Source organism: Cenococcum geophilum, assembly GCF_001692895.1.
Source record: "Cenococcum geophilum 1.58 unplaced genomic scaffold K441scaffold_31, whole genome shotgun sequence".
NCBI lineage: Eukaryota > Fungi > Ascomycota > Dothideomycetes > Gloniales > Gloniaceae > Cenococcum > Cenococcum geophilum.
In genome coordinates, this window is record NW_027137589.1 from 400,515 (window position 1) to 416,278 (window position 15,764).

Genomic DNA, 15,764 nt, shown 5'->3' on the forward strand with positions numbered 1-15,764 from the left:
AAGTTTAATATTTAAAGGAGATACTGCTTAACCTCGTTTAAGGTAAGACCTAATAAGAGATACTTACCGAGAAAATATTATAGGAAGGATAGGAGATATTAAGATATAGAATTTAGATATACTGCAGGCCTTAAAAAGCTCCTAGATGTGACTTAGTAATAGTATAGCGGTGCTTGATAGATTGTCTCCCCCGTTATAGCTAAATGTGCAATATAACTTTTATTCAATTTATTTAAAGGGGTATTATCGCTAGGTATGCCGTGACATTATTACTTTAAATGCTTATTTTCTGTAGCCGGAAAACCCTCCTTTAAAGAGCGACCAAAACCTACCCCTTACTAATTTAGGCATTCTATTTTAGTGGGCAGAACGCCTAAGTGCTAAGACTGGCCCCTAACTATTAGTGCTAATAGGATATTAATAGGCGAGCTAGGCGATTCTATAAGCTAGGTAATCGTACGAGCTAAGTAATTATACGAGCTAGGTAATTGTATAAGCTAGATACTCGTAGGAGCTAGGCAATCCTATAAGCTAGGTGATTGTGCGAGTAGGGTAATTATAGGAGTACGGTGCTTGTAAAAGCTAGACAATTCTACGTTTTAACAGGTAACCTTATAATAAACGAAAAAGACGACAATCCTTCTTAGCCGGCATTCTTAATCGACTTCGATCTTGCGATTAAAGAGTAGCGGGAAGGGCCTTTAAGAGCGCGGGGCAAGACTAGTATAAAAGCGTTTATAGCGATTGGAGTGCTCCTAAGCAAGATATACTCAGCTTGGCATAATTTTAAGTTATTCTTTTAGGTTCTATTTTAGATATACATTTACTATAATAAACCTAATAAAAAAGGCAACGTTGTTAATAGGTTTAATAAGTGGAATTCTATAGATACGGAAGAGCTAGCTGAAATAAAAAAAGGGGCAGTGGCTAATAAAGAGGATTTTCTTAAGACTGTAGGTAATAACTTTTCACTATACTATTAGCCACTAATCTCTTAGGTCAATAGATTGCGGAAGGTGGTATTTCTAGGCGGTAGGAGGCGAAAGAAAAAGGATAAAAAACTTCCTTCTTAAATAAAGGAGGTGCTTTGGGAAACAAGGAAGGATTTAAAGGTACTAGCAGAGTAAATAGAATAATATTTCATTGCTCTTCCACCGCACGAGTGAAGTTTTGCGGAGATTCGGGCGGCTAAGGCCAGGCAGCAGCCTTAGTCGAAATGTATGTAAAATAGCGTAACGTAAGCAACGGGGTTATAACGGTCTATAGGGTTATAACGGTTTTAAACACCAAAATTCTGCCAAATACTTGTTCGCAGGCAAAATATAGGCGGTAAGGCCCCACCGTTATAACCCTATAGACTGTTATAACCCCGTTGCTTATATTAGGGCAAGTCGCCTAGGCTAAATAAACCCAGGAAAGCGGATAACCCAATCTTCCGCTAGATTATTAGGTCCCTACACCCTACCATCCTATATAGGCTTTATATTTCTATAAAACACGCAATCTACTCCCTAGCCTATTAGAAGTAGCCTTATACCGCCTAAATAAAGGCCGTAAGAGAATTAATCCCCTACTTTAACCAATCCCCTATTTAAATAAGTCCCCTACTTAAACAAATCCCCTATAGGAGCCAATGCCTATATATTTCGCCGCCCTATAGGAACCAGTCCCCTACTTTAATAAATCCCCTACGGAATCTAGTCCCCTACTCTAATAAATCCCCTACGCTAACAAATCCCCTACGCTAACGAATCCCCTATTCTAATAAATCCCCTACTCTAACAAATCCCTTACTCTAACGAATCCCCTATAGGTACTAATACCTACGTATTCCGCCGCCCTATAAGAACTAATCCCCTATGGCTTATATTCCCGTACAAGAGATCACCCCTAGAGGTAGCTCCGCGAAGCCTAAAGGAACTCTGCTCCGACGACTATAAACGAAAGGGTTGGTCTAAAATACATCAATGACGCCGAATTTGAAAGTGTAGGTATAATTAAGAGCCCTAGGGTTAAAAAGCCCTAGTTATAGGGCTAGTACTAATCTCTGCGGAAGACCCGCCTATAGAAGCGCCTATACCTTTAATATATATCCGTTGACGAGGATATAGGTTAGGGGTTTCGGTATGGTTTAGTTGACTTAGTAACCGCACTAAGCTAAACGCCGAGCAGCGGAGGCAGTATATTACCGCCATAACGCCACACTTAAGACCGTTTATTCTAACACCAACCACAGTTCCCCTATTTTCTTTATTCTTTAATCCTAAGAAGTAGACCCTTAATAAGGGTCTAGTTAGTGCGGCTTAGCCACCCTCCCTACTAGCGGGGGCGAGCTTAAAGTATTTTACGCTTTAATTATATACTGTAAATACCGCTAATTATATTGCCCGTCCTAATAAGCCTTTATAAATATTTGGCTTAACTTAGCGCTTAAATATGTATTTATGCGGTAAAAACAGTTAGCTAACCTAAGTCCGGAATAATTGCAGGACCGATATATATAGGCAGCAGCTTAATTAAATATAGGTGCTAACCTACAGCTTATATAAAGCCTTCAAAATCCGCTAAAGAGTATTAGAATTTAAGAAAGAGAGGTTTTAGAATAAACTGTTAATAAGAGTATAGTTAGTGAAATCGACAAAGTTTTAGGTCTAATGCACACCTATAGGTAGCTGGCAAGGCGCTAGTAATAGGCGAGCTAATTATAGGGTGGCAGAATATAGCAGAATTTGGCAGGTAACGCGCCCCAGCACCGTTACACGCATGGTGTTTATATACGTAATATAAAAAGGCGCTAAGGACCGGAACTAAGGAGAAAGATTAAGCCGAACCCACTATAGACTCTAGTCCTCAAATCACCTTCTTATTTTTGACAAGCAAAAATTTCGAAGGCACTGCCCCGCCTTTACAGCCCTAGAATTATCCCTTAACCCTAGTATAAAAGCGCAACCAAAGTCAAGAGCTATTAGCGTGGGAGTTAACTTACGCAACTTTATGCAATATATCATTATCTCTATTAGCTACGGTTAAACTTAATCCAATAGGTTAAGATATATGGGAGGATAGATTGTTTACGGTAGGGTTTAACAGCAACAAAACAATATTATTTTAGCTAATAGTGTAGGTATAGAGGGTAAATATTCCTAGAGTATATTCTAAATATTCTACTAACATACTTAGTTATAGGAAGTAAGTAGACCTACAAATACCGAGATATACAGCTACTGCTAACCTTGTCCTGTTTATTAGTGTAGTATATAAGTAGACCTGCAAATACTAAGATATATAGCTACTGCTAACCTTATCCTGTTTATTAGTATAGGTTGTAAGTAGACCTACAAATACTAAGATATACAGCTGCTGCTAATCTTATTCTATTTATTAGTATAAGAGGTAAGTAGACCTATAAATACCAAAATATATAGCTACTGCTAACTTTGTCCTATTTATTAGTGTAGTATATAAGTAGATCTACAAATACTAAGATATATAGCTGCTGCTAACCTTATCCTGTTTATTAGTATAGTATATAAGTAGATCTGCAAATACTAAGATATATAGCTACTACTAACTTTATTCTGTTTGTTAGTATAGGGTGTAAGTAAACCCTGCAAATACTAAGATATATAGCTGCTGCTAACCTTATTCTATTTGTTGGTGTAGTATATAAGTAGACCTACAAATACTAAAATATATAGCTGCTGCTAACCTTATCCTGTTTATTAGTGTAGTATATAAAGTAGACCTGCAAATACTGAGATATACAGCTGCTGCTAACTTTGTTTTATTTATTAGTTATAGTATATAAGTAGACCTACAAATACTAAGATATATAGCTGCTACTAATCTTGTCCTAATTTATTAGTATAGGATATAAGTAGACCTATAAATACTGGAATATACTACTGCTGCTAACCTTATCCTATTTGTTAGTGTAGGAGGTAAGTAAACCTATAAATACTAAGATAATATAGCTGCTGCTAACCTTATCCTATTTATTAGTATAGGATATAAGTAGACCAAAAAATATTAGGATATACAGCTGCTGCTAACCTTGTCCTATTTGTTAGTGTAGGAGGTAAGTAGACCTATAAATACTAAGATATACAGCTATTGCTAATCTTATCCTATTTATTAGTGTAGAATATAAGTAGACCTATAAATACTAAGATATACAGCTGCTGCTAACTTTATCCTATTTATTAGTATAGAATATAAGTAGACCTGTAAATACTAGAATATACTACTACTACTAATCTTGTTCTATTTGTTAGTGTAGGTTATAAGTAGACCTGTAAATACTAAAATATATAGCTACTGCTAACCTTTATCCTATTTGTTGGTAATAGGAGGTAAGTAGACCTATAAATACTAAGATATATAACTACTACTAACCTTATTCTATTTATTAGTGTAAAAGGTAAGTAAACCTACAAATACTAGAATATATAAACTACTGCTAACCTTATCCTATTTATTAGTATAGGAGGTAAGTAGATATATAAATACTAAAATATACAGCTGCTGCTAACCTTATCCTATTTATTAGTATAAAATATAAGTAAACCTGTAAAATACTAAGATATATAGCTGCTGCTAACTTTGTCCTATTTGTTAGTGTAGTATATAAGTAAACCTATAAATACTAAGATATATAGTTACTACTAACCTTATTTTATTTATTAGTATAGGATATAAGTAGACCTATAAATACTAAGATGTACAGCTACTGCTAACTTTATTCTATTTATTAATATAGCTTATAAGTAGACCTATAAATACTAAGATATATAGCTGCTGCTAATCTTATCCTATTTATTAGTATAGCTTATAAGTAGACCTGCAAATACTAAGATATATAGCTGCTGCTAACTTTATCCTGTTTGTTAGTGTAAGTTATAAGTAGACCTATAAATACTAAAATGTATAGCTGCTATTAATCTTGTCCTATTTATTAGTGTAGGAGGTAAGTAAACCTATAAATACTAAGATATACAGCTGCTGCTAACCTTATCCTATTTATTAGTATAGCTTATAAGTAGACCTGCAAATACTAAGATATATAGCTACTACTAATTTTGTCCTATTTGTTAGTATAACTTATAAGTAGACCTGTAAATACTAAGATATATAGCTACTGCTAACCTTGTCCTATTTATTAGTATAGAATGTAAGTAGACCTGCAAATACTAAAATATATAACTGCTGCTAACTTTATCCTATTTATTAGTATAGGAGGTAAGTAAACCTATAAATACTAAAATATATAGCTGCTACTAACCTTATCCTATTTATTAGTGTAGGTTATAAGTAGACCTGCAAATACTAGGATATACAGCTGCTACTAACCTTATTCTATTTATTGGTATAGGTTGTAAATAGACCTGCAAATACCAAAATATACAGCTGCTACTAATCTTGTCCTGTTTATTAGTGTAGGATATAAGTAGACCTGCAAATACTAGGATATATAGCTGCTGCTAACTTTATCCTATTTATTAGTATAGGAGGTAAGTAGACCTGCAAATACTAAGATATATAGCTATTGCTAACCTTATCCTATTTATTAGTATAGGATATAAGTAGACCTACAAATACTAAGATATATAGCTGCTGCTAACCTTGTCCTATTTATTAGTATAGGATATAAGTAGACCTACAAATACTAGAATATACCACTGCTGCTAATTTTGTTCTATTTATTAGTGTAGGTTGTAAGTAAACCTATAAATACTAAGATATACAGCTACTGCTAACCTTGTCCTATTTATTAGTGTAAAATGTAAGTAGACCTATAAATACTAAGATATACAGTTACTGCTAACTTTGTCTTATTTATTAGTATAGTATATAAGTAAACCTATAAATACTAAGATATATAGCTACTACTAATTTTATTCTGTTTATTAGTGTAGGATATAAGTAGATCTGTAAATATTAAGATATACAGCTACTGCTAACCTTATCCTATTTATTAGTATAGGAGGTAAGTAGACCTGCAAATACTAAGATATACAGCTGCTACTAACTTTGTCCTATTTATTAGTGTAGTATATAAATAGACCTACAAATACTAAGATATACAGCTACTACTAACCTTATCCTATTTATTAGTGTAGCTTATAAGTAGACCTATAAATACTAAGATGTATAGCTGCTACTAACCTTATTCTATTTATTGGTGTAGTATATAAGTAGACTTATAAATACTAAGATATACAGCTGCTGCTAACCTTATCCTATTTATTAGTATAGGGTATAAGTAGACCTGCAAATACTAAGATATATAGCTGCTACTAACCTTGTCCTGTTTATTAGTATAGGAGGTAAGTAGACCTACAAATACTAAGATATATAGCTGCTACTAACCTTATCCTGTTTATTAGTATAGCGTATAAGTAGACCTACGAATACTAAGATATATAGCTGCTGCTAACCTTATCGTTATTATTAGACAACTAAAGACTTATTATAGTCCTTTAGGCCCTATCCTAGCGCCTTAGTGGATCCACTAAGGCCTATATAGTACTGAAGCGGTTAGTAAAGGTCACGGACCCCCTACTACTTACAAACGGAACCAACCCTATATTTAATAATTGGAAGCTTTAATTATAGGATAAGCTTAAAGTTAATGCAGACTACTTCCCTAACGCCTAAGCCAGAATGGCCTACGTCTTCGGCCGTACTGGCGGAGACGCCTAGACGCATTTACGCCCGTGATATATAGAAGACTTAGCAAACCCCTTTATCTCTAAAGAAGAAATAATTAAACACTTATCTTTTATTTATAAAGACCCTTTTAAAGTATAAAACGCCTGCCTTAGCTATAAAAGCCTAAATATAAAAATAATGGAGACCTTTTCGGCCTTTTAAACCCGCTTTTTACACCTGGCCGGATAGGCCTAGATCCCCTAGGAAGACCTACTGCTAGACCTCTTTAATAAACTTACCCTGGACCTATAGCGGGCCGTATTACTAGCTTATACTATAGCATAGACGTTAAAGGAACTTATAGACTATTGCCTAGCTATTAACTAAGGCCTTTATTAAATTAAGGCACGCGCCAACTAGCTAAAAACTAGAAACCTTGTAAACTAGGCCGTAAGTACTACGAGTACGGCCCGTAGTGCCCTAGCATGATTGGCAACTCCTATAGCTAACCCGGCAGCTAGCTACGCAGCTACCCCTACTGCGGGCCCGGTATACACCCAGCCTATATATAGCGACCCCCGTATATAGGCCTTTAGCAATTAAGGAGCTTGCTTCTTGTGCGGTTAAATAGGCCACCCTATAAGGAACTGCCTAATAAAGGTAAGGATAAACGAGGTCCTGTTAATTTAGGAGGATAGTATAGAGCTAGAAAAAGAGAAACCCTAGAGAAAGACTCCTCTTTAGGGTTAAAAGGGATTAATATGTTACATATTAATCTAGGTCGGCTAATTAGTAGAAGAAGCTGCACTATCCCTTATACTTTATTTCGTAATAGATATTAAGTTTTAACCTTTACTTTAGCTAACTTAGGAGTAAATGCCTTTACTTTAATTGATATAAAGTGCGCTGTAAAACTGGCTGATTTTTTGAATGCACCCCTTAAAGAACTGCCTAAACTAATCCCTATTTGCGGTTATAACGGACGGATAGGGCCACCTATTATAACTATCTTGCGGATCTACCTCCGTGTTAATAGACGAAGGTAGTATAATATCCCCTTTCTTATTACGGACTTAGGAAGCCACGATATAATCTTAGGAAGAAAATGGCTAGCCTATTTAGGCTTATAGCTTAAAGTACGGAGTAGACGGCTTATCTGGCCTAAAACTCTACCTTTAACCCCTTTCTTTATAAAAGAAATTAGCATTATAATAGAAAACCTTATACGGCCCTAGATTAATACTATTTACTAGGCCGATGCTATACGTAAAGACTAGGCCTTTAAGAAGGACGTACAGCTTAACCCGCAACGGATCCGTATACTACGCCGCCCTTAGACTACCTATGTCACGCTACCCGCACTAGAGACCTAGGAAGTTGGTAGTAACCTAGCTAAGTTCCCTATGGAGAACCCTATAAAGCTATAAAGGAAAGCTAGGGATATTAAACGCCATACTAAACTAATAGATAGAAAGGATAACTTATAGAAAATGGAACGTGAGCTAAGGAAGACTATAAACCCTATACCGCAAACTATAGCCTAATAGACGCCAAAGAAACCTACGGACCTCCCACCAGTTAATGTCTGCTGTATTAGCGCTGTAGGATTCTACTAAAACCTAGTTTAGCCTGATACCGTTGCCTTTACAACTAGCCTATACAAAATTAACTAAATAATTAAGGAAAAGAAAAGCGAGCTTAGTGGATAGGAAAGCGGGCTTACGGATAAAGAACTAGTAGAGTAAAAACTGCCTAATTAATACCGGAAATTCAAGGACGTATTCTCTAAGGCAGTGTCTAATATGCTTCTACCTTACTAACTATATAACTATAAGATTGAGATTGAGCAAGATAAAGGAAGCACCCTTAGCTTTAGCCCTCTCTACCTATAGTCTATTGCCGAATTATAGGCTATAAAGTAGTACCTTATTAATAACCTAAATAAGGGCTTTATTAAGCCTAGCTAAGCCCCTTTTAACTTACCTATTTTCTTTGTTAAAAAGCTAAATAGAGGACTACGCTTCTGTATTGACTACTATAAGCTAAATAATATAACCCGCAAGGACCGCTACCCACTGCCCTTACTTAATGAGACTTTTACCTAAATGAGTAGAGCTAAGGTTTTTATAAAGCTTAATATCCGCTAGGCCTTTTACTGAATTAAAATAAACCCTGGGTTTAAGGATTTTACTATATTCTAGACCTGTTATAGGACGTATAAATATAAGGTACTTCCTTTTAGACTAACTAACGGACTAGTTATATATTAGCGGTATATAAACAATGTACTCTTTAACTACCTTAATGACTTCTATACGGCCTATCTAAATAATATTATAATCTACTTAGAGAATAAACTAGAATACGAGGAGCACGTCTATAAAGTCCTATAACGGCTCCGCAAAGCTAGCCTCTAGGCTAATATTAAGAAGTTAAAATTTAGTATTAAGCGTATAAAGTACTTAGGTTTTATTATTAGCACGGACGGAATTAAGGCCAACCTAGAGAAAACGATTATAATTAACTAGTAGACGCCCCCACGGACCGTAAAGGGGGTATAATCGTTTTTAGGTTTCTGTAACTTCTACTAACACTTTATTAAGAACTATAGTAGGATTACCCGGCCTCTTAACCGCCTTACTAGGAAAGACTAGCCCTTTTACTTTAACGCCATGTATATGCAGGCCTTTAATGAGCTTAAAAAACGGCTAGTATCGGCCCCCCTACTTGCCCACTTTAACCTAGAATGGCCCTTAATGCTAGAAACTAATGCCTTAAATAGCGTAATAGCTAGTATTTTTTCCCAGAAGCAACCGGACGGAGAATGGCACCCTATTGTATACTATTTAAAGACTATAATAGATGCTGAACTGAACTACCATATCTATAATAAAAAAATGCTGGCTATTATCTCTAGCTTTTAGTACTGGCGTATATAGCTAGAGGGGACCCCTAAACCTATTAAAGTAGTGTTAGATTATAAGGCCCTAGAATACTTTATAATAACTAAGGCCCTTACGGCCCAGTAGGCACGCTAGGCGGATATCCTATCTTAGTTTAACTTCTTAATTATATATAGATTAGGCGCTATAAACCGTGCGGATACTCTTACTAGGCGTAAATAAGACCTAGGTAACTATACGGCCGCGAAAATCTTATTATAGACCTAGACGCTACTATAACTAGAGCACCTTAACCCCTAGATATAGGCAGAACTAAGTATAGACTCCTTAGGCGCTGAGATGTATCCTATTAACCCTTTAGGACTTAACTTAATTGATGAATTGCTGTAGATAAACTATACGGCCCCTTCTCTATAGGAGTACCGTAAAAGGGTAAAGAACGTTACTAGCCTATGGTCCCTTAAAAATGGATTACTTAAGCATTAGGAACGGCTGGTAGTAGTAGAGGAACAGAACTTACGGACTCGGCTTATTGCTAAAGTATATACCTAGGTCTCTACGGCCTATCTTAGAAAGAATAAGACCTGTAGGATTATTAGTAACTACTACTACTGGCCCGAAATAGTTATAGATATCAACTGCTATATACGGAACTACAACGACTGCCGTAGGTCTATAATCCCACGAGATAAGACCCTAGGATTATTAAAACCCCTTCTAATACCCGACCGCCCCTAGTAATATATCTCTATAGACTTTTATAAGCTACCTCTAGACCATAATGGATATAATATAGTTATAATCCTAGTTAACTGCTTTAGTAAGCGCCCGTTCTTAATTCCCTGTTATAAGAATATTAATACTAAAGAGGCAGCCTAATTATATATCTACTATGTCTACCGAATTTACGGACTACTAGATACTATTATATCCAACCACAGGCCATAGTTTATATTAGCCTTTTAGAATAAGTTTACCTAGATTTTAGGCATTAAGCTAAAGCTTTTTATAGTATATTACCCCTAGACAAATAGTTAAACGGAGATTGTAAATTAATACTTAGACTAGAGACTCCGGCCTTTCGTTAACTACTTTTAGGATAACTAGGCCGAACTATTGCCTTTAATAAACTACGCCCAAGCAACCCTACCCTACGACTCTACCGGATTTGCCCCTATTTAACTAAAAATAGGTTACCTACCCCGCATAAGCTTTAACTGGGAAAGACTAGAAGGGCCCTAGACTATACGCGAAAAACTATCTTAAGAGGAAGCCTAGCAGTACGCTAAGCGCTTAGAAGAAGCCTAGAAAGTAACCTATATAAACCTAGAAAAGGCCCAGAAGTTAATAAAATGATAGGCAAATAAATATAGGCGCGAGCCTAACTTTACTGTAGGCGACATAGTTTGGGTTATAATAAAGAACTAAAAAACAAAACGGCCTAGCCGTAAGCTGGACTATAAGATAGTAGGACCGTATAAGATTCTTAATAAAGTAGGCAACTTGTATAAGGTTAAGCTTCTAGACTTAATTAAAGTCCACCCTATCTTCTTACTGGATAAGCTACGGAAAGCTGTAAATGACCTACTGCCTAAATAAAAGAATAAACCTCCCCTACTAATTTAAGTTAACGACAATAATAAATAGGAAATTAAAGAAATACTAGCCTATAAACTTATAAAGGGAACGTTAAAGTATCGTATTAGTTAGAAAGGATATAACCTAGACCCTACTTAGTACCCTATATAGAACTTTATAGGTAGCCCCTATAAGCTTTAGGAGTTCTATAGCTATTACCCTAATAAACCTAAACCGCTAAAGTACCTAGATAAGTGGATAAAATACTGGTATAATAAAGATAATAAGCTACCAGAAGAATATAAGGATAAAAACGCCCTAGAAATTTCTTAGTTATGTAAGGTGTTAAGATATCTAGGAACTTCGACCGGCGGTCGAAGTTATTTAATTAGTTAGATTCTTTTGCTAAGACTTTTAGCGGCAAAGCCTAAGGGCAGGCTTTTTTGGAGGGGGGGGTAATGTTACGGCACTGGCAGAACTTGGCAGAACTTGGCAGAACTACGCACCGGCAAGTTGCCACAGATTGCCGTATATTGCGGTTACGTGATGCGAAGATCGTATATAGCTTCGAGCGGCGCTCCCCTTCTTCTCCTTTCCTTTCTTTAGCTTTAGATTCTCGTTTATAGACAATCCAATCGTACAGGCTTGCGCGACCCTTTTGCCGTGCTTATGTCTTGATTGACTGAGTCGCTAACACCACTTAACTTATATTGCTAGTATTTAAAACTATATTATATACTTAATTACTAAGGTTTAATATATAATATCTTAGAGTTTTCTTTCCGCTATAGTCGTTGCCTTTAGGTTTTTAAATATTTGTATAAGTCGTTCTATAAATCCTTCCTAGCTTAAAAATATAAACCGTACTTCTTAGTTTATAGTTATTATTCCGTTTACCTATATTTCTATAAGGTAAGGCTTAAACCATTTAAGTACCCTTTCTGTTAAGAATAGTCCTGCATACACTATTCAATCCATAGGTGTTACTAGCTTTGCTCCCTCCTATACTACCTTAAAGTATATTTACGTAAGGAATCCTTTAAGCTTTAATCTCTCTTCTAAAAATCTTTTAATTAATAGTAACTTAACCTTTACTGCGCCTATCCTATTAATCTTATTTTTAAATGCTACGTTATTTTCTATTAACTAGTTAACTATTTCCTATAATTATTTTACCGTTATAGGTTATTATAAGTTAGTGTCCGCTATACTAGTGTTACCCCCTAACCTTAAAGTAGTTGCCGCCGTTAATGGCGTTATAGTGGCTACTTTTAGTGGCATATTATTTAACTTCCTATATTTAATACTATAACTAGGTAGTAATTATATAACGGAACCTTATAGCAGTAACTATAATGGGTTCTATTAATAGGCTAGGTGTATAGGAAATGCAAAGATAGTAGTTAATAATGTAATAATAACTAGTGGAGTGGTTGCCTAATAGATTAACTCTAATTATATTCTAAGAATTACTATAAGGAAGGAACTATCTAGGTAGGGACTAAGGGTCCTTAAATATATAACCGTACTTCTAAGAAAGTCGTTGCTCTATCTACTCTGCCTACTCTATTTACTCTATTATAGATCTCGCAGATTATACAGATTACATAGATCACATCACGTGACTCTGCTTACCATTTCTCGTTACATGGTTCTACGGGTTTTATCCTAGACCGTGCTTATATTAACTAACTAGCTTCTTCCAACTCCTCTCCAAGTAGTTATAACATCGTACTTAAAGCGTTCGTAACACTAAGTAAATTAGCTAGAGGCTTATAGAGCTTAAATTAACCTATACGGCTTAAATTCTATGGGGAGAATTATATAGCGAGCTTTCTAAAGACGGCCAGGTAATAGAGTTTACTTAAAAAGACGCCAATATAGTACTTTTTATAAGTACTATTAACGACAATAAGCTAAACGCCTCTATAATAAGGCTTAAAAGCTAATAACGTTATATATTACTAGGTTAATAGAAGATTAAGGACTTATAAAAATAATCTACTTTTACCTTTAGTGGCGCCAAATAGACTTAGAAGGTCTTTAGTAATAAGGTATAAAAGTAATTACTTATTTCTACCTTTATTTTCTACTACAATTACTATATATATAGTGTAGATATTACAGATTAATTATAACAGTATTTTATAACATAGAGGATCTATAAGCAGACTTAGAAGCCTTTATTACACTTCCTACTTAATATAATAATTAGAAATTGCTTCCTACTATTTTCCTACTATCCTACTAATTATCGCGAAGGCCGTTATAACGGCTATAAGCAGTTTCAAATTAATCTACGCAACGCCTTATTTAAACGCTCGATTTAGAAGTAAAAGGCTCCTATATATAAATATAAATACCTTTCTTAACGCTTTATAGACGATATTATATAGGTTCCTACATAGCTATACGAGCTAATTAAGATATCTCACAAACCTATTTACTGCTCGGCTTACGTAACGGCTAGTAAATATACTTAGGTAAAGCATATAGGACGTCGAAAAGCTCTATCAGAGCTTTTACCAAATACTATAAGGAAGCCTCGCGATAGTAAGGAATAGAATAGGCGCAGGCGTCTTCTAAGGACGCTTTTTGGCTGTAGTATCTATAAAATACCGTTCTGCAGGAACGACAACTGCTAGAGGCCTTATATACTAGCGTCTATATATTACTTAGCAGCATCTACCTTAGCAACGCACAATGCTAAGACCTTCCGTAATATTCGCGAATATTGAACGCAGTTACTACGTGGCTAATTCGCTTTCAATATCGCTAAACTTATTAATATTTATTATACATTTATTATCCATTTATTTAAGAATTATTTTATAACGCTATTACCGCTTATAACCAACTAGGAGACTTATACGCGTATATAATCCTAACGAGTAAACCTACCTAGATAACCTACCTTAACTACACCATCGTCTATAACCGCTATACCCTCCTCTACTAGTTCTATAATGCTGTCTAAGGCTAATATACGCGCCGCTGCCGTAAAAGAGCGCGAAATTGCTAAAGAGTAAAGGGAACAAGCCCGAGATAAAAGGGAGATTTAGAAGTATAAGGAAGAGCATAAAGCCTGCCTAGTAGAGGAGGCTCGCCAGTATAAATACCACCTAGCTTAAATGGCTTAATTATAGTTAGGCTTAGCCGCTTTAGCCTTATAGGCCACTATAACAGCTACTATAGCTAATGTCCTTAGTAAGCCTCTCCCTCCTAGCGTAAAGTTGCTTAAACTCCGCCTTCCTAGCGTTATAAAAAGGGATTACCTAGATATTTTTAAGGGTACCTTTAATCTAGTAAACCTCGCCCGTCTTTAAGTCTATACTACTTAAATTAAGATTGCTAATAAGATATAGATTAAGAATAGTACTCTAGTTATAAGGAAGGCAAAGGTAAATAGAAAGCTATTTATAGATAAAGGCGTCTAATTTAAAGGTTTTACTAACTACGTAGTTATTACTAGCACCCTCTATATATACCCGCTAGACCTTATTACTAGCATACTTCTTTAGATAAATATAATTCGTACCTTATTAACCTAGTATATCTAGGTAGATTATATACTTAACTTAGTACTTAACTATTATACCTTTATAATAACTAATGGCTAACTAAAGCCTACTAATTAGCAAATACTAGCCTAGTATATAGCGCTATACCTTATAATGTTTAGTGCTATCGGCTTTACCGCCTTAAAGAGACCTAGGTTAGATACCTCCTATACCTCTAATACCTGCCGTAGGTTTAATAGTAGAGGCTATAATAATATAGCTTATAAATACCCGCATAAGTGCTTAAAGTATAGTAAAGATTATACTGTATTATCTAAAGCTTGCGCCTAGAAATAGTAAGGCAAACCTTATAAAGTAGGGTCTAGCCTAATAATAATACTAACTTTAATTATACGCCTAGGACCTAGGCCTAATACATTACTATTATTCTCTACCTTTATAGAGGTAAAGGCTCTCTACTACTCTCTATCACCCCTAAGGATCTTAGCATAGCACTCCCTTTTATTTAACTACCCGGGCAATCTACTAGCCACTTTAATAGGTATCCTAACCTATAGCTACGAGATAGGAGCTAAGTTTATTCCTACCCTAAGATCTTATAGAAACTACAACTCCTTTTAGGATAACGTCGACCTTATCTCTAAGAAGATAATATTAGACCTTAAAAAAGGACATATTAGAATTACAATAGGGCCTATTATAGTCTTACCTCTTAGCCTAGTACTAAAATCGGATAGAGGATACCGCCGAATTTATAATCTCTCCTTTCTATTAGTATCTTTAGTTAATAACGCAATCCTAGAAGAATATGGAGTACTAGTATATACTACAGTTACCGCTATTTAAGCCTACGTTATTTCTATAGGTTGTAGATATCTATTACTTAAAAGAGATATTAAAGACGCGTTCTATATAGTCCCCCTATCTTATAGGGCAAGAATATTAATAGGCTTTTCCTAGAAAGGTATTACCTATTAAAAATACTACCTATCCTTTAATCTTTAAACTACGCCGCTTATATTTAACCTCTTCGCGGAAGGCCTGTACTGGATACTCTATTTATAACTACCTTATAAGGTAAAATACTACCTAAATAACTTTATCTTTATTC